General features: G+C 39.0%; 1 pseudogene; it reads left to right on the top strand.

The window, feature by feature from the left end:
- Positions 1-6,384: 6,384 nt before the first annotated feature.
- Positions 6,385-14,696, top strand: LOC118617040 (annotated as a pseudogene).
- Positions 14,697-21,044: the final 6,348 nt, after the last annotated feature.

Genomic DNA, 21,044 nt, shown 5'->3' with positions numbered 1-21,044 from the left:
TTCGATGCCCGGTCAGGACACATGCCCAGTTTTGGGCCCAATCCCCGGTCAGGGGTATGTAGGAGGCAACCCATCGATGTTCTCTCTCATCAATGTTTCTTTCTCTCCCCCCCCTTCTTCCTTCCTCTCTAAAATCAATAAAAAACAAAAATAAAAAGATAAATTCCTAGGCCCCACCCTCGATCTGCTAAATCAGGACCCCTGGGGATGGAGCCAGCGACCTACGTTTCAGATTATTCTAATTGCCAGTGAAGTGTGAGAAGCACTGGACGGGTGCAGGGGTGCCCAGGCATCTGCACACTGGAATTCCCTGGAAGCTTTGAAGACCATCGATGGTTTCGTCCTGTCCCCAATGATTGATTTCAATCACCAGGTACAGCCTGGGCACAGGATTTTTTTTTTTTTTTTCTTTTTGAGCCACTGTGTTTCATTTTGGTGTATTTTATTTCATTGGTTTATTTATTCCCATCGTCCTATCTCCTCCCCTTTGGCAACCATCGGCTTGTTCTCTGCATCTCGAGGTCTGCTTCTGTTTTGGTTTGTTTATGAATTTGTTTTGTTTTATTAGAGTCCATAAATAATATAATCATATGGTATTTGTCTTTTTTTTTTTTGTACAATATTTTTGTCTGACCTTTTTTACTTTGCATGACACCTATAGGTCTATCCATGTCATTACAAATGGAAAGATTTCATTCTCTTTAATTGCTGAATAATGTTTCACTATATATATTATATACACATCTTCTTTAACCATTCATCTATTGATGAACATCTTAGCTCTTACTAGTAATACTACATACTTTTTATTTTATTTTATTTTATTTTATTTATTTTTATCCTCACTGGAGGACTAATTTTTTTTTTTTTTTTGCATTTATCTTTAGATAGAGTGAGGGGGAGAGAGGGAGTAAGAGAGAGAGAGAAGCATCAATGTGAGAGAGACACATCGAGTGGTTGCCACCCACATGACCCAACCGGGGCTGGGGATAAACTGCAACTGAGGTACGTGCCCTTAGTGGGAACTGAACCCTGGCCTCTCTAGTCCATGAGCCAATGCTCTAACCACTGCGCCAAACCAACCAGGGCTGTGCATATACTTTTTTAATTGATTTAAGAGCAGTTTTAGGTTTGTGGCTCAGAGATTTCCCATATACCTTCTGTCCCCACGTACACATGGGCCCTGGAATTTTCTAAATTCTCCAGGCTATTTGTGCAGGCAAGTCACAGGAATATTTCTTGTCAGTATTTAGACGTGCTCTGGATTCTATTATTTTTCATCAAATATCCTTCAATCACATATCTACCTCTACCTTTGGTTTTTCCTCTTTCGTGTCAAAGCTAGACTTTCCTTCTCCATTGCCTCACCGGCTGTTTACCACCCAGTTCACTGTGGTTGCTTCTGCACTCCCACCATCCTCTTGTTTTTACCAAGGAAGCCTTTTAAATCTTACTTAACTTCTCTAGGGCATTTGGTGGTACTGTCAATTCCTTTTAGAATTCTTCTTTTTCTCTCATTTCTAGACACACAGTCTCTGAGTTTGACTTCTCACTTCTTCCCACTCAGTCTCTATTGGATTTTCTGCTGTGTCCACCCCTTAAAAATATATGAGTGGATAAAAAATCTGTGGTACATTTACACAATGGAATACTATGCAGCTGTAAAAAAGAAGGAAATCTTACCCTTTGAGACAGCATGAATGAACCTGGAGAGTATTAAGCGAAGTGAAATAAACCAGTCAGAGAAAGACAAGTACGATATGATTTTACTTATATGTGGACTCTAATAAACAAAATTAACTAAATAAAAAAATACAAACAGGCTCATAGATACAGAACAGACTGATAGCTGTCAGAGGCGAGGGGGTTTGGAGGCTGGGTGGAAAAAGTGAGAGGATTAAGCAATGCAAATTGGTAACTGCAGAATAGCCACAGAAATGTGGTTTGCAGTACAGGAAATATGGTCAATAATGTTCAAGATAACTAGGAATGGGGCTAGGTGGGTGCTTGGGACCACAGGGGTACTACTTGGTAGAGTGCATTGCTTCCAATCACTTTGCTATATATCTGAAACTGCTGTGAAATGGTTTTGAATGTAAATTGTGGTTGAAAAATAAAATAAAATATAATAAAGTAAAATAAAGTTGACATTCCTAAAGTTTGCATCTCAGGCTCTCTTCTGGGCTGTGTAGCTTGTCACATGGCATGAATATTGAGGGCACATCAAGAATTTTTAGATTAACTTTCATTTATCAGTGAATAACGTGTGATGGTCTAAAAAGCCAAACACTGCGGAAAAAACTTAGGGTCTCCAGCTATTTCTCTCCACCCATTTTCCACAAATACAAACAAAAAAATCTTGCTGGGATTTTTGTTTGGAATTTCATTGAATCCCTACAGCAATTTGTGGAGAACTGATATTTTAAAAATATTGAAACATCCAATATGAGAGCATGATAATGTCTCTCTTACGTAGGTCTTTACTTTCTGTCATCTACGTTTTGTAGTTAACACAGTAGAGGTCTTACACATTTCTCATTCCCTCTTGTTTTTTTACTAGATATCTAATCTTTTGATGCTGTTGTACATGCATCTTTTGAATTATGTTTTCTAACTTTTGTTTCTAGTACACAGAAATATAATTGATTTTGTGCATATTGACTTGCCTACTATGACCTTGTTAAATTTACTTCCTAGTTCTAGCCGTTCTTTGTAGAGTCTTTGTGCGTACAACCACTATTTTCTAATAAAATTAATTATGTTTTACACCTTCTACTCTTTATGGGTTTACTTTCTTTTTCTTGCTGTTTTGAATCAGATAGACCATCCATTATAATGGTGAAAAAACGTATTAGCAGTAGATATCTTTGCTTTTTTTTCTCAACTTTGTTTAAGGGAAAAAAAAAACTGGCCTCAGTAGTTAGAGCATCCACCTGCAGTTCAGAGACCCCCAGGTTCGGTTCCCACTAAGGACATATACCTCAGATGCAGTTTGTCCCCGGCCCTGGTTGGGTCGTGCGGGTGGCAGCTACTCGATGTGTCCCTTTCACATCGATGTTTCTCTCTCTCTCCCTCAAACTCTATCTGAACAAAAAATGTCCCCTGATGAGGATAAAAAAATAACCTTGCTATTTCACCCTTATAAACATGGGTGGGTAAAAGTAGATAGATATAATAATAATAATAAATACAATAATTAATAATAAATAATACAAGAATAAACTCTGTGTATCAAGTACTCACAACTGTAAGACTACTTTTGCCTCAAACCTGTATGTTGTTAGCTCTAGGGTTTTTTTGTTATTGTTGTTATTGTTAATCCTCACCAGAGAATTAACTCCCCTCCTTTGAATATTAGAGAGAGTAGAGGGAGGGAGAGGGAGAGAGTAGGAAGTAGAGGGAGAGAGAGAGAGAGAGAGAGAGAGAAACATCAATGTGAGAGAGACACATCAACTGGTTGCCTCTTGCACGTGCCCCAACTGGGACCAGGGATCAAACCTGTAACCCAGGTATGTGCTCTTGACTGAGAATTGAACCCATGATCCTTTGGTCTGCAGGCTGATGCTCTAACTGCTGAGCTCTAGGTTTTTAACAGATATTCTTAATCAAATTGAAGAAGTTTTTTTCTGTTCTAAATTGCTGAAATTTTTAACAATTTAAATGTAATTAAAAGATTTTTATGCATCTGGTGATGACATCATATGATTTTTCTTCTTGTTTTAATGTTGGTATACTACATTGATGGATTTTGGATTAAGTAACTTTGCATTCCTAAAATATCAATCATATCTCCATATCCCATTTGATCATATTTTCTTTGTTTTCGTTGGGTTATAGTAGTTGATATTCTGTTGAAGATATTTATACCTATGTTCATATGTAATTCTAGTCTGGAATTTTCCTTTCATGTAACATCCTTATTGAGTGATGGAATCAGGGTTAACCTGACCCAGTGGTGTGCTGGTAAATGTTAACTCATTGGCTTACCAGGGGAATAAAAGGCTTTCATTTTAATGATCAATTATTACATTGGTGACCATACTCCTATCATAGCTGATTTCAATCGACCATTGTGATGTCACTGAACACAGAGGTGGAAAGAGATGCTCACCATTGGCTCCTGCTAATCTGTGCAAGCTGACTCCAGCATTCTCCCCATAAAACTAAAACATTCGGGAATTTTTTCTTCCTGATCTATACTCTGAAAGAATTGGTGTAATATTTGTATTTATTGGTATTTCTACTTCTTCTTTAAATCTTTGTTAGCATTGCCAGGGCTTTAATTGAGTTTGAACATTAATCCTATCACTCCTGAAATAGATATAATTTTTCTCATTTTCCTTACTGTAAATTATTTTTCTCTTCTACAAAGAACATGTCCACAGTTGCACTGTGTTTTTCAAGAGAAGCCTTTATTTAATATGTAAGTAACATATTGTCACATTTCAGGAGAAAGAAAGTCAAACACAGAAAAAAGCTAAAAGAACCTCATGATCCTATAGCCTGACAAGTACATTGGTAGTTGGCTAAATAATTAGCAGTGGTTTTTGTCAGTGCTATTGAAGAAAGATTTATGCTAATTAATGATTCACTCTATCTTATGCTAAGACACTTGTTTAATCAGTGGCTCAATTTCTCTTTAGCTAAAACATTAGCTAAATCACATTGGGAAAATAAAACCCAGAGGTGGAACCTAATTGGAAACATTGCTGTTAGGTAATGAAGCACTTATACATCCATTGTGGGGATTCATTAAGTTTTAGTTTGGGGAAGTTTTCACAAAGCTCACTTGAAAAAAAAATGCATAAATGTGAGTGAGATATACAATTGCCATAATCTGAATAAAAGGAGAATTTGGCATTCTATTTCACCAAACATTCCATCAAAATTTTGACTAAATTTTAGCAGTCCAAAGATAAAACAATGAACAATGGTCTATACCACTATTTAAGGAGTGTAGCAACACACTCAAACCAATAACAACTTTACCAGGTGATAAGGGCAATTAAAGAGATTTATATAAAGTTCTATAGGAACCCAATGAGAAAGCTATTCACTTTCCAGATGGGACTATTAGCAGTGTTGTTCTATCTATCATCTATCTATCATCTATCTATCTATCTATCTATCTATCTATCTATCTATCTATCTATCATCTATCTATCTATCATCTATCTATCTATCTATCTATCTATCTATCTATCTATCTATCTATCTATCTATCTATCTATCTATCTATCTATCTATCTACTATCTATCTAATCAATCATCTATCTATCTATCATCTATCTATCTATCTATCTATCTATCATCATCTATCTATCTATCTATCTCTCTATCAACTATCTATCATCTATCATCTATCTATCTATCTTCTATCTAATCTATCTATCTATCTATCTATCTATCATCTATCTATCTATCATATCATCTATCTATCTATCTATCATCTATCTATCTATCTATCATCTATCTATCTATCTATCTATCTATCTATCTATCATCTATCTATCTATCTATCTATCTATCTATCTATCTATCTATCTATCTATCTATCTATCTATCTATCTATCTATCATCTATCTATCTATCTATCTATCTATCATCTATCTATCTATCTATCATCTATCTATCTATCTATCTATCTATCATCTATCTATCTATCTATCATATCTATCTATCATCTATCATCTATCTATCTATCTATCTATCTATCATCTATCTATCATCTATCTATCTATCTATCTATCTATCATCTATCTATCTATCTATCTATCTATCTATCTATCTATCTATCTATCTATCTATCTATCATCTATCTATCTATCTATCATCTATCTATCTATCTATCTATCTATCATCTATCTATCTATCTATCTATCTATCATCTATCTATCTATCTATCTATCTATCTATCTATCTATCTATCTATCTATCTATCATCTATCTATCTATCTATCTATCTATCTATCTATCTATCTATCTATCTATCTATCTATCTATCTATCTATCTATCTATCTATCTATCTATCTATCTATCTATCTATCTATCTATCTATCTATCTATCTATCTATCTATCTATCTATCTATCATCTATCTATCTATCTATCTATCTATCTATCTATCTATCTATCTATCTATCTATCATCTATCTATCACCTATCTTTCAATCTTCCTCACCTTATTCTTCCCTTCCTCCTCACATAGATATAATATTTTGAAGATCATTTAAAGAAGGGTCAAAGTATCCCTTCGGGAAACTAGAGGAAGTCACTTTTGTTCCAAGTCCTGTGCTTTGCTAAGATTTGCTCCACCCAAACGAGGAGGTTGGCTCACTCCCAGCACGAATGCCCCTGCCTTTGGACAGCCACAGAAGCATCACCATGGCTAAGCAGCACTTCGGCCACGAGCGTGGCTTCGGGGTCATGAGTGCCTTTCTCGCAGGAGGGCGAAAGCTGACGTCTGAGAGGTGAAGCTGTGTTACTAATGATGAAAAGAAGCGGGTCAGTCTCAGAATTCTAGGAGAAAACCTGCTTGTTGATTAGGGTAGGTTTTAACATATCTTTAAACATGAGGACTGTGAAAAGAGCTCTCGAGATATTTCCAGGAAGCAGGACTAATTACATAATATGCCAGGCCAGTGCCAACTACAAATGCAGGGCACTTGTTGAAATACCATCACATTTTCAAGGTGGCAATGGGAACATTTATGCCACATACGGGACCCTGTGTGACCGGAACCGGAACCGGAGCCGGCCTGACCTGGGGGCAGCAGCACTTCACATTCGGAAGCAGCTAAATCTTTCTCCTTTGATCTAGAATGAGAACCCATAAGCTTTGGAATAGGGCAAATACAGGTCTGAATCCTTCCTCCATCACATATCACCTACTAGATGTTAGACAAATTACAAAATTTTTTTTTCTTCACTAAAATGTGGCCATATTAATTGAAACTTCTGTTGCAAATCCCAATAATACATAAATACACATGTGAATTTACTTCTAATGTATTTATAAGTAAGTATTTTATAAAAGAGAGTGTTTACAAATTAGTGGCTTTATAATATAGCTGCTGGTTTTAGAAAAGTAATTATGTTAAATTTTAAAAATCCTTTGATTTCTGCTTTTTATTCTCCAGTCCATTGATGGCATCCCTCATCTCAGTCATGAACTACCAACCACAACGTTGATCTACCATAAAGACCATTTATGGTCAGACTTGTAAATATTTAAATAAAAGTTATGTATTTAAGATCAAGAACATAATATCATGGGCATTATATATTCTGCATATTATATTTTTATTGTAATATTTTACCATTACTTTGGACTACTTACAGAAACATTAGTTTACATTGTATTTAACAAAATTAAAAAATTACTTTCTGCCCTGACAGGTATGGCTTAGTTGGTTGGACATCATCCTGTGCACCGAAAGATTCCTGGTTCGATTCCTGGTCAGAGCACATGCTGGGTTGCAGGCTGACCGCCGGCGGGGTGCGTGCAGGAAGCAGCCAGTCAATGTTCTGCTCTCACATTGCTGTTTCTCTCTCCCTTTCCCTTCCTTTCTCTCTAAAAATCAATTTAAAAAGAATTGTTAAGACTTTCTAAAATGGTGTGTTATTAGCACCAAAAAAACAGACATATAGAGAATAGAACAGAATAGAAAGCCCAGAAATAAACCCACACATAATATGATCAATTAACTTATAACAAAGACGCCAATAACATGCAATGGGGAAAGGACCCTCTCGTCAACACGTTCTGCTGGGAAAACTGGGCAGCCACATGAAGAGAATGAAACTGGGCATCAATCCACAATCCACAAAAGTGAACTCAAGATGGATTCAGGAGTTTAACGTAAGACCTGAAGTCATAAAACTCCTAAAAGAAAACTTGATGTCAGTCTTGGTGATGAACTTTTAGATTTGACACCAAAAGCAAAGGAACAAAAATAAGCAAGTGGAACTCCACAAAATTAAAAGGATTCTGCTTAGCAAAGGAAACCATTAACAAAATGATATTCGTAGACCAAATATCTGATAAGAGGTTAATATCCAAAACAGTAAACAACAACAACAAAAAGAAAACAATCTGATTGAAAAATGGGCAGAGGACCTGAACAGGTATTTTTCAAAAGAAGATATGCCAATGGACAACAGGTGCATAAAATGATACTCAACAACATCACTACTCATTGGGAAAATGCAAATCAAAACTGCAATGAGATATCACCTCACACCTGTTCAAATGACTACTACCAAAAAGACAAGACATAGCAAGTGTTGGCGAGGATGTGGAGAAAAGGGAATCCTTGTACACTATTGATGGGAATGTAAATTGGTGCAGCCACTATGAAAACAGTATGGAGGTTCTCAATAAAATTAAAAATAGAACTATCATATGATACAGCAATTCTATTTCCAGTTGTTTATCTGAAGAAAATATAAATATCAACTCCAAAAGATATATGTACTCTATTTTTATTGCAGTATTATTTACAATAGCCAAGATGTGTAAACAACCTACATGTTCATCAATGGATTAATGGATAAAGAAAATGGTGTGTGTGTGTGTGTGTGTGCATATATATGTGTGTGTGTGTCATATGTCGTGTGTGTGTGTATATGTGTGTCATATGTCATATATATATTATTCAAGCATAAAATTTTGCCATTTGTGACAAAATGCATGGAACTTGAGGGCATTATGCTAAGTGAAAGAAGTCAGTGTAAGACAAATACCATATTATCTCACTCATATGTGGAATAAAAAATAGAACTGAGTTCACAGACCCAGAGAGCAGATTGGTGGTTAGGAATGGGGAAGGGGTCAAAGGGTACAAACTTCTAGTTATAAAATAACTGTCATAAAAATATAATGTGCAGTATGGTGACTACAGTACATAATATTGTATTGCATACTTAAAAGTTGCTAAGAAAGTAGATCTTAAAACTTCTCAACACAAGAGAAAATATTTTGTAACTATGTTGTAATTGTGTGTGGTGAACCATATTAATTTAGATTTTGTGGTGATCATTTCACAATATAAACATATGTTGAATCCTTATGTTGCACACCTGAAACTAAAATAATAATGTGTGTCAATTATACCTCAATAAAAAGAGTTATTTGCTATCTTTTGTAGTTCATCATCGTACATAGAAACAGCAGTGCTGGTTCTGCACCGTGCACCTCTCTCTGGGTGGCCTTCCTTCACTCTCTCCAGGGAGGTGTTGGGGAGCTGGCTTTTTCTAGCACATCATTAAGAACCTGAAACCCCAGCGCCAAGCATCTATTACCTGAGCAAGATCACTGTTATGCTCTCCCCGTTACAAAGGGAAAACAGTGGGGGACAGAGTACCCCTGCTGGCGCCTAGCTTCCTGGCCCAAGCACCTCTTGAGGAAACTGCAGGAATTGGGGCCTCGCAGTGTGCTGACACTCCCATGCGATGCTTGCTGCTGTGGGCCCGAGACTTCGCGAGGTAACCCTTAAGTCATTGCGAGATAACAGGGGCAGGATGATTCGTCTCTGTTTATTAGTAGCAAGAAACATAAAGTCAGAAGACTGAAGTGAAATACGCAAGGTCACAAATCTAGTAATCAGCACTGAGGTAGCACTTGATCTTCCCATTCCAAGACAAACCATCAGTGATGTAGGCTTCCAAATAAAATCTATACCAGATGCTCTCACAGACGTCGTGCATTGTTGACATATTTAATACTGCAACAAACCCCTAGGACAGGTAATATTATTACTCCCGATTTACAGCGGAGGTAACCGAGGCCAGAAGAAAGTTGGTGATTTCCTCAAGGACATCTTTGAAGTGCCAAGTTTAAGTTAAATCCAAGTGGTCTGGGTCCAGAGTCCGTGTTCTTACTTTCAAAGTGTATTTGAAGACACGGATGGGCTCAGGAACCCTTTCCCAGCGACGGAGAGCTGCCTGACTGCGTCTCTCCCCAGGTCACAGAACCAGTGGACCCCAAAGAGAGGGTAACTCGGGGTGCAGTGTCCCAGGGGATATTGGTAGTTCTTAGGTTCCATTTAGCATGAGCTGGGAAATAGACTATATACTTAAAACAAATATGCGTACTGGCAGCCCCAAGTCCTCAAATGCTAGGACACCTTTGTGGCTGCACACTGGCATCTCCTAGCCACGAACACCAGCACAGGAGGAACTCGGATGTACGTCAGAGAGCTGAGCGGGCAGATGGACGATCGATCTGAAAATAATACCACCAGCACCTGTGGCTTCTGAAAGGAAGGATTTTATTTTCTATTCTGATGCTTTCGAAGTCATGAAGGATATCAAAGCTATAGTCTAAAAACTCATATTTTTTATGAATTTAATGGTAATACTATTATAAAATATTTTCTTTCCATCATTATACTATATTTCTCATTTATAATTAATTTTAGACACATATTTTGTAGCTTTAAAGTCCTTCTGCAGAATAGGGATCCAAGATGGTGCAGATCAGGTGGAAGCTATACTCGCTTCCTCCCAGGACCGAGCTGGAACTACGACTAAATTATAAAAAAAAAAAAAAATTGCCCAGAATAACCATCTGGAGACTAGCTGGAGAGAAGCCTTATGACCACGGACTCACACAAGGAGCCACATCGGGACTGGAAGGAAGCGCAGGGACACAGGAGGGCTGGCAGCTGATGCTGCGGAGGAATCTCTCAGTCATGGGGTTCTCCTGAGGAGTGTGGGGTCCGAATGCCAAGCCAGGCGCCCCGGCCGAGAGCACGGAAGCCAGGAAAGGTACCCTATGACATCTGGCTATGGAAAGCAACACCATCTCCGTCCCCCAGGGACAGGTGGCTAGAGATGCAGGCCCACTTTTAAAGGGCTGACACGAAATTTCGCTCACCCTGGGGTCTGGCAGAAGGAGGGCAGAGCAGACTGGGGCCACGGATGGAAGTCTGGAGGTGGTTGCTCTGGGGAGAGAGCTGAGGGTCCGCCGCCAGGATCCTGCTGCTGAGTGACTCCCCACTTCAGGAGCTCTCCTTATGGGGCAGAGCACACCCCAGTGGCCTCACCTGGGAGACGGTAACAGCCACACCCCTGGAATCCCAGGAGCCCCACCCTGTGGAGCCTATGCCCTGCTGAGAGAGCAGCTAGAGAGAGACTCTTTGGGTGACTAGGTTGACAGGCAGCCTGCAGACACCGGGGGATCTCTGGATGCTTTCAGACTTTTCCTGATCTGCCCCCAGGCCGGGTTCGGTGTGTAAAACCAGCCTTGGTGTGTAGCTTGGTACTCTCTGTATATGCCCAGGCCCAAGCAGGGAGCCCCAGCTGTGGACCATTCATAGCTCCAAACAGGTTGCCCAGGGCCGGTAACAAGCAGCATCTGACATGGGCCTGGACCAGAGTGCCTCCCACGAGGCCCACAACCTAGGCACCCAGGGGCCAGATTCAGACATAAACAGAGCAGGATACAATAAGCTTCACCAGAAGCATATCCATAGATCTTGGCAGGTACCAGACCTGCTGAGGCAAACTCTGCTTCATGTGGTCAGCACTGCACAGAAGATTGCACGCTGTGTTGAGGGTTGAGCCTCACAGTTGGCCAGCCTGGGGGTCAGTCCCTTGCACAAATGGACCAATAGCAATCAAAACTCAATTGCAACAGGAGAGCTCACGCAACTCCCACAAAGGGTATTCCTAGAGCACCCAGCTGCAGTGATCAGGAGACTGCACCACTGGGTCCCACAGGACACCTGCTGTGTAAGGCCACCCGGCCAGGGCTGAGAGGTGTACCTCATATACAGAAACAAAAGCAAAGAGGCAGCCAGGTGGAGAGACAGGGAAACAGGCCCCAAATGAAAGAACAAGATAATCCACAGAAGAGCTAAATGAAATGGAGCTGAGTGCACACAAGAATAAACTGAAAATGGACTAACGACTTAAATGTTAGACTCAAAACCATAAAAATTCTTGAAGAAAACATAGGCAGTAAAATCTCGAGCATTTCTTATAGCAGTATATTTTCTGATATATCCCCTTGGGCAAGGGGAAAAAAAAGAAGTAATCAAATGGGACTGCATCAAACTAATAAGTTTTGCACAGCGAAGGAAACCATTAACAAAAGGAAAAGACAGCACACTGAATGGGAGAACATATCCTTCTATACTTCTGATAAATCCAAAATGTATAAGGAAATTATGACACTCCACACCAAGAAACAAGCAATCCAATGTATAACTGGGCAAAGGACCTGAACAGAGACTTATGCAAAGTGGACACACCACATGATCTCACTTATTTGTGGGATACAATGAACCAAATAAGCTGCGGACCCAAAGAGATCCAGAATCATGGAAGTAGGGAACAGACTGACAAACTTCAGAGGGATGGGGGTGGGGTTGAGAAAAGATAATCCAAACAAGTTATATATGCACAACCAATCGACACAGACACTAGGTTGAGATGGTGTGTGTGTGGGGGGGTGAATGGAGAAAAATGGGGGACATCTGTAATACTTTTAACAATAAAAAAGTGGACATACAGATAGCCAGTAGACATATGAAAAGATGTTCAATGTCACTAATCGTCAGAAAAATACAAATTAAAACCATAATGAGATATTATCCCACACCTGTTAGAATAGCTACCATTAACCAACAAACAAGTGTCGGTGAGGATGTGGAGGAACGTGAGCCTCGTTCACGGTTGGTGCGAATGCACATTGGTGCAGCCACTGTGGAAAGCAGTATCGAGTTACCTCAAAAAATTAAAAATGGAACTGCCTTACGACCCAGTGATTCCACTTCTGGGAATTTATCTGAAGAAATCTGAAACATGAATTGGAAAGAAAGCATGCTCCCTGATGTTCATTGTAAGTTATGTACAATAGCCAAGATTTGGAGCAGCCCAAGTGTCTATCAGTCAGCAGATGAGTGAATAAAACAGCTATTGTAAACAAAGTAACTGAGGAACAAAATAGGCTAGACACATGGATACATGGAACAGACAGATCTCAGAGGGAAGAGGTGGGGCAGAAAGAGACTGACCAAAGAACTTGTATGCGTATATGCATAGCCCATGGTCACAGACAATTGTGCGGTGAAGGCTGGGGTGTGGTGGGGCCCGGGTGGAAGGGGCAAAGGGGGGGAAATGGGGCACATCTGTAATACTGTCAACAATAAAAATAAATAAAAAAAACAACCAGTTAAGCAGCTATGGTACGTTTACACAATGGAATACTACTCAGCCCTAAAAAGGAAGAAAATTTTACCTTTGGGACAGCATGGATGGACTTGCAGAACGTTTTGCTAAGTAAAATAAGCCAGTCAGAGAAAGACAAGTACCATATGATTTCACTCATATGTGCAATCTAATTAACGAACTGAACTAACATGTGAAATAGAGACGGACTCACAGATGGAGAGCAGACAGCTCTGGAGGGGAGCAGAGCAGGCAAGGGACATGGAGAGATTGAGCCGAAAGAGAAAGAGAAAAATCTCATGGACACAACAGTTGGTTATTTGGGGTGTGGGGGTGTAAGGGGCTATAGGGAAGGTAAATGGCGATGGAAAATATAAATTAAATAAAATCAAATACTTCTGCACTGTGTTCTTGCCAGCAGGAAGTTCAGTCCCCTCCTGATTTCCCTAAACAAATGATTACGACTTTGTGAGGCCTTGCAGAACATAAGTATATATTCTAAAGGGAAGCATGTACCGGCCCCTCCCCCGACACCTTGCCAACTCTGCTGCAGGCCCAGGGCTCCGCCCTAGCACCCAGGAGGGACTCCTTAATCCTGACCCTGTCTGCAGACCTGAGTCAGCAGCATTATCCGCTGGGACTGCACAGCGCCCCGGCGTGTCGACATAGGAAAGTATTTTTCTCATTTGCCTTTGCATTAAAATAAAGATGCTATGGTGACACAGCATCAAATGGAAATATAAGAAATGGATAGGTTAATGGTGAAGTCCACATGAAGATGGGAGAAGTGGAGATGTCTTTTAGTTTCCAAATGTGTAATTTACAGGAAGAGATAGTGTCCTTTGCCCCACTTGTCAAGGAACAGAAAGAATCCCTAGGGGAGGCAAGACCAGAAGGTGGCATTAATTCCACAGCGTGGTCAGAGATTAAGGCCAAGGAGAACAAAACTCTGTGGCGTGGCTTCTGTGTTGGTCTGCTGATTTCTGAATTGGCTGCTTTTTCCCTTTCCCTCACTCTGTCGAGGTGAAATACATCGGCATAAAATCAACATGCATCAGTTACGATGTTCTGAAAGAAACTATATATTTAAATATCATGAACACGTGAAATATAACAAACAATAACTATTCTGTTGCAGTTGGAGATCACTGCTCAAGTGCAGTTTCCAGAGGCGATTACTGGAAAGGCATGCTGAGGCAGCGTAAGTGCTGGCCCACCGGACATGAGGCAGAGTGATCACGCCCACTAACAGAAGGGAGAAGGAATTCTGTGTTTCGTCTCCGTCCACTGGTGTCCTTCACAGTGCATAACATAGTGCTCGTGACGCAAGTCACTGTGACACGACACGCTTTTGACACTCTAAACAGATATCCCAGGAGAGGCTCCAGGATGTCTGTCGTGAAAGGAACACAACGTATCGATTGGGACAGTCTGAATATCTAAATGACTTGGGCCGCAAGAGTGAACGTGGGAACGATGCAGCGGGAGAAGAATACCTATCGACATTTTTTAAGCTCTGAGGGATGAGGCATTTACTTCCTGATAGGAGGTCTGAAATTGAACAAACCTGAAGTTTACACGCCTATTTTAAGAGTACAGCTAAAATCATCCGGACTTGCCAGTTATTGCGACTCCCCACTCTATGGCCATGATATTTGTACCAGATTTTTTATTGAACCTAAATTTCCTGATTAGTTTTCTTCTCCCACCCCGTCCCCTACCCTACGCTCCACAGGAGAAGACTGAGAGAGAGTTCCTCTACAGGATATAAACATTTAAAACTCACAGCTCCAATCACTACTCAAAACATAAGTTTGGTGATGAACATAACTTGAGAAACTTTGGGGATGTTTTTATAGACTGTTACCAAGAGTCCATTCTTCAGAAAAGCCTGTTAAGGAATAACCTTTCCTGTTTTATAAATGTCACTAATCATCAGAGAGATGCAAATTAAAATCACAATAAGATATCACCTCACACCTGCCAAAATGACTGTCATCATTAAATCAACAAACAATAAGTGCTGGAGAGGGCATGGAGAAAGGGGACCCTCGTGCACCGCTGGTGGGAATGCAGACTGGGGCAGCCACTGTGGAAGAGTGTGTGGAGTTTCCTCAAAAACTAAAAAATGGGACTGCCACCGACCCAGTGATCCCACTTCTAGGAACATGTCCTAAGAAGCTGGAAACACCAACACCAACCAGAAAGAATATATGCACCCCTATGTTCATAGCAGCACTATTTAGAATAGCTAAGATCTGGAAACAGTCCAAGTGTCCATCAGTAGACAAATGGATAAAAAAAGCTGTGGTATATGTACACAATGGTATATTTTGTGGCTGTAAAAAAGAAGGATCTCTTACCCTTTGAGACAGCATGGATGGACCTGGAGATATTATGCTAAGTGAAATGAGCCAGTCAGAGAAAGACAAATATCACATGGTCTCACGTATATGTGGAATTTAATGGAAATAATAAATGACAAACAAAATAGGTCCAGGGGCATGGAAGCATGGAACAGACTGACAGATCCAGGGGAGAGGAGTGGAGGGGGTGAGAAGAGATTAACAGAAGTGTTTTCATGCACATGTGCATAGCCCATGGACATAGACAACAGTGTGGTGAAGGCCTGGGGTGGGGCAGGGCCTGGGTGAAGGGGAGCAAAGGGGGAGGGTATGGGGGACTTTTGTAATACTGTCAACAATAAAAATATATTTTAAAAAATTCCCATTGCTAAAGGGAGTATTTCAACTATATGCTATTGTATCTTTTAGTTATACATTTTTAGTTTTTCATGTTTTGAAATTCTACTTCCTTAGATTTTTTTGTCCATCTTATTTCAAGCTAGTGCTTCAGTAACACTTATGAACCAAAATAGTTTTTGCAAGATTCTGTACCTAAAATTTCCAAAGCTCGTAAACAATGCTTCACATGTCTCTTCATATTAGTTATAGTTTTATGAAATTTTAATGTAATTTTCAAACATAGTTAATGTACAATATTGTAAATAAACTGTGTATGGCTTGCATACAGCTTTAATAAGTGTCAAATAAAATGATACAATTCCAAAATAAATAAGTTTCTGTGAAAAATAAATAAAACAAGAAAATGAAAAAAAGCAGAAATAAAAACAAATACTATGTAACATATATTGACAGGTAATGGCTGAAACTCAATTGAATTTTGTGGTCAATGCAATATTTCTCTTTTTTTTTTCTATGTCCAAGAACATTCTCCCATCCAAGTACTAACCAGGCCCAACCCTGCTTAGCTTCTGAGATCAGGTGAGATCGGGTGCATTCAGGGTGGTATGGCCGTAGACCCAAGAACATTCTTATTTGGCTGGAGCTCTCTTGAAGATATGTGAAAAAGAACCTTCTTTGGGTGGTTATTTTGTTCAAGAACAGAAAATTTCCCCACCAATTAACATAGAAACAGCAGGCTTTGGACTGGCCAGCCTGCATGATCCCATGAGCCAGTTCCTTTAAATTAACCAGTCTTGATAGATAGGTATATCATATAGATAATAGATGATTGATTGATTGATAGATAGATAGATAGATAGATAGATAGATAGATAGATAGATGATGGATAGATGATAGATAGATAGATAGATAGATAGATAGATAGATAGATAGATAGATATAGATAGATGATAGATAGATGATAGATAGATAGGTAGGTAGATAGATAGATAGATAGATAGATAGATAGATAGATAGATAGATAGATAGATAGATGATGGATAGATGATAGATAGATAGATAGATAGATAGATAGATAGATAGATGATAGATAGATGATAGATAGATAGATAGATAGATAGATAGATAGATAGATAGATGATAAATAGATATTGTATTGGCCCTGTTTCTATGGAAAACCCTGACTAATACACTTTATGATGGAACAAGAACCAACGGGCTAGGGAAGTTGAAGACAAACACATAACTAATGGAAGAGAAATGGACAAAGTTTCTTTCTTAGTATCATTAACTGGAAGGCAATAAACCTACATGTAACATGTGCTCAATTTACAAAAATATATCCAAAATTAGACAGGAACCAAATTCTCCAAATTCACTGGAAATAAACATTGCTTAAAATACTCTAACATGTTCACTCTATTTCTAGAGCCTATAGACAAGTTCTAGTAGTTACATGATGTTCCCCAAATTCAAAATGCCTAACTATATAATTATGATGAAAGAAAAAACACTAAGGGGATCAAACAAGCAAAAAGTATAAAATAGATTATCAAAATTTTTAACAATCATCATGTATTTGTGAACACTGAGCCAATGGCAAAGCTGTTACACTTTGAAAGCCAATAAATATGCACTGAAAAAAATCATTACTTTTTTTTTTTTCCAGAAATGAAAATCAGTTTATTACGCACAGCAGCAGCAGTAGTCAGAGGCTCAGCATTTTCTTGCACCAGTCTCTGAACCCCAGTTCCCAGAAGGTAACTCAGTAAGGGCCAGCTGATGCTAGCACATGCAGAAGGTTGCATTACAGGAGAGGAACCTTGGGCTAAGGGAACCCAGATATTTTATAATAGACTATAAGCAAATTTGCCCAACCTTTACTTCATAGAGAAATATTATCTTTATTTTACTGGACAATAAACAAATCTGCCGTTTTCCCTAGAGGGAGATGCTATCTCTATCTTCGTAGGCTATAATAATCACCCTTGAAAGAATTGTTCACTATAATAATCACCCTTGTTTGGAACAAGGGCAGTTAGTGCCTCTACTAGCAAGTGAACAGAAATGGGAGAAAACCATGGAGAATTATCTCTCAACACCCTACTGGTGCTTCTCAGCATCACCTCTCAAACAAATGATTTAAATGGAAAAATGATTTCTTGTGAGGAAACACTGTTGTAGAAAATATTCAGTGGTTCTATTATTTTAAACTATCATTTAAATTACATTTCCAACATCTTTCTTGTCTGTTTGGTGACACTTATTGTTCCCCATAATTTGAACATAATTTTTGACAACTATTTAAATCTTATGATTTCTTTGTGTATTAAATTACTACATTAATTTTTTTAATTTCAATTTTTTTTCATATTTTCTTTTTTTTATTAATTTATTTTTGTACTACATTAATTTTAGATTAATTAACTTTTTTATCTTAAGCTATCCCATCTAAGGGCATTTCCTAAATTTTACAAAATTCATTAAAATTTCATAGTCCTGCTCATGAATACTTATACCTCTCTCTTGAGTTTATTATTTTTTAATTGTATTAAACTTATTGGGGTGACAACGGTTACTAAAACTACATAGGTTTCCAGTGTACAGTTCTAGAATCCATCACCAGTACACTGCAGTGTGTGTTCACCACCCAAATCAGGTCTCCTCCTGTCACTGTGTATTTGTCCTCCTTACCCTTTGCTACCACCTCTCGATCCCCTTACCTCTGGCAACCACCATGCTGCTGTCGCTGTCTATGAGTTCTTCTCTGTTTGTCTTGTTTGTTTTTCAGTTCTACATCTCACCTATCAGTGAAATCTTTTGGTTCTTGACTTTATCCGTCTGACATTTCATTTAGTATAATATTCTCAAGATCCATCTCCGTTGTTGCAAACAGCTGAGTGGTGTGCCACTGTGTATAGGGACCGCATCTTCTTTACCAATCATCTATAAAAGGACACTTCGGTTGTCTTGGCCACCATGAACAATGCTGCAATGAATTCAGGAGCACATATATCTTTATGGATAAATGTTTTCAATTTTTTGGGGGGATACCCAGAAGAGGGATGATTGGATCATGTGGTGATTCTATTCTTAATTTTTTTGAGGAACCTCCATACTGTTGTCCATGGTGGCTGCACCAATTTATATCCCTACCAACAGAGCACAGGGTTTCTTTTACTCCACAACCTCTTCATCACTTGTTATTACTTGTCTTGCTGATAGTAACCATTCTCACAGATGTGGGGTGATGTTCCATTGTGATTTTGATTTGTATTTCCCTAAATTATTCTTAAATTCTAAACTTGTCTGTATTGTACATGATTTTTTAAAAATTTTGCTTTTCTAAAACTATTGAAACTCATCTCTTGGGGGAGGTAGAATATAAATTTAATGAATACATTCATAAACTAAAAAATATATAAATCAGTAAAATATATGAAACAAATTATAAATATGTAAATTTATATTATTTGGCAAAGCTATAAGTATAAGTGACCAGTACATTAAGAAAGGTCAGGGAACTGGAATAGGAAGCATGCTGAAGGGTTATGACGTTAAATAGAATAATCAGGAAAAGCTTCATATTTAAGGTATTTGAAGGGCTCAGAGAGCAAACACGTGGCCTTCTGGGCAAGTGCTTTCCAGAAAGAGGCCACAGCATTGGCAAAGATCCTAAGATGAGAGGGAGCCTTGGACGTTCAAAAGTTAGGGCCAGTGTTCTTGAGTAAAAGCAGGAGTAAGAAAGCAAGGAGATGAGAGTGAGTGGCCAGACTGTGTGGGTTATTATACAAACTTTGGTAAACACTGAGTGGACTGGCTGGATTACAGTAGGCAAGTCACCTGTTTCTTTCTGGGGCAGGTGAGGAAGACTCAACACTCAGATCTACTAGAGCTCTCCTCGACAGAGGGGCGTGAAGGTCAAGTTACTACTGGCTATCCGGTGAGTCCTAGTTTTCAGGGACCATCAAGCCCACGTGTCCATGGTTCTGCAGAGTTTAATATACCATCATCATCGTCATCTTTGCAGACAAGCCCTTCCATGGTTAGATATTGTGTATGCTCTCTCACACTAAAAAGTGAGCCTCTCTGATCTCCCCTTTTCAGGTAAAACTGCTGGGGGACCCACAGCATGACCCAATGCATGACTGGCATTCTCTCTGTAATACACTGGCCAGCTGGGCCTTTGGGAATGGGTATGAGGTCACTCTTCAAAGTTTTTCATGGTTAGAAAGTGACAACATACACCAAGTGAAAACTTGTCGTCATTTTCGTGTTTTGTTTTGTTTACAGCTCAAACACACTGAGATGCAAAGACACTTCCAAAGTGTTTTTCAAATGTTTCAGGACAATGATCTCACTCATCTTCTACCTTAAACCTTCCTCTTTCTGGGCTAAATTTCTCTGGTTTTAGCTGTTTTTCAAATGAAGCCATGTTCTGGTGCTCTGTCACTCTGATGGCTATTTTTAAAGACATTCTCACCTTTCATAACCCCATTTGAAATGAGATGTCAAGAACAGAACATGATACTCCCACTACATTCTCAGACTTGTTTACTGATCTAATCTTAGCTTTCTTTCTCTGAAAGGTTGTGTCATATAATAAAATGTAAGTCGCTGACTGGCTCTCTGCCCGATCCTGGGAAAGTTTATCCTCCCCAAGCTTTGGCTTTCTGATCAATAAAATTGGAATAATAAGGTCTACATCATATGTTTGTTTGGAGGATTAAGTGACATAAACGGGAAGCACCTGTCACACAGCAGTACCCAATAGCTCTGTGTGCAGTGTGTGGACAAGTTCACGCTTTGCATATGTGTTTGCTTGAATTTCACTAGACATTCTTCCATGAGAAGCAAGTCACTGCCATGTGCCAATCACCTTCCTGATCATCCCGTCACCACAGGGGTTGCTAATTTGATTTGTCTGATTTCAAAGCACCATCAGGGTCACATTTAGTGATTGACGGAGTCAATATGTTATAAAGATCACATATATGGATGTGCTATTTTTTCCTTTTTATCTCTCTGTGTGTTTACATTAAAAAACAGAAAAACTAGCCTCACGCTCATGAAGTGGTGATAGGTCTGGGCTTGGAGGACAGAAGAGGCTCTGGCCAAATTGTTTAACGAACTCGGAGTCGGTGGTTACAGTAGCAAGTGTG

Source organism: Molossus molossus, unplaced genomic scaffold (genome assembly GCF_014108415.1).
Source record: "Molossus molossus isolate mMolMol1 unplaced genomic scaffold, mMolMol1.p scaffold_m16_p_5, whole genome shotgun sequence".
NCBI lineage: Eukaryota > Metazoa > Chordata > Mammalia > Chiroptera > Molossidae > Molossus > Molossus molossus.
Note: the sequence above shows the minus strand (reverse complement) of the source record. Positions and strands in the feature narration are given on the sequence as shown.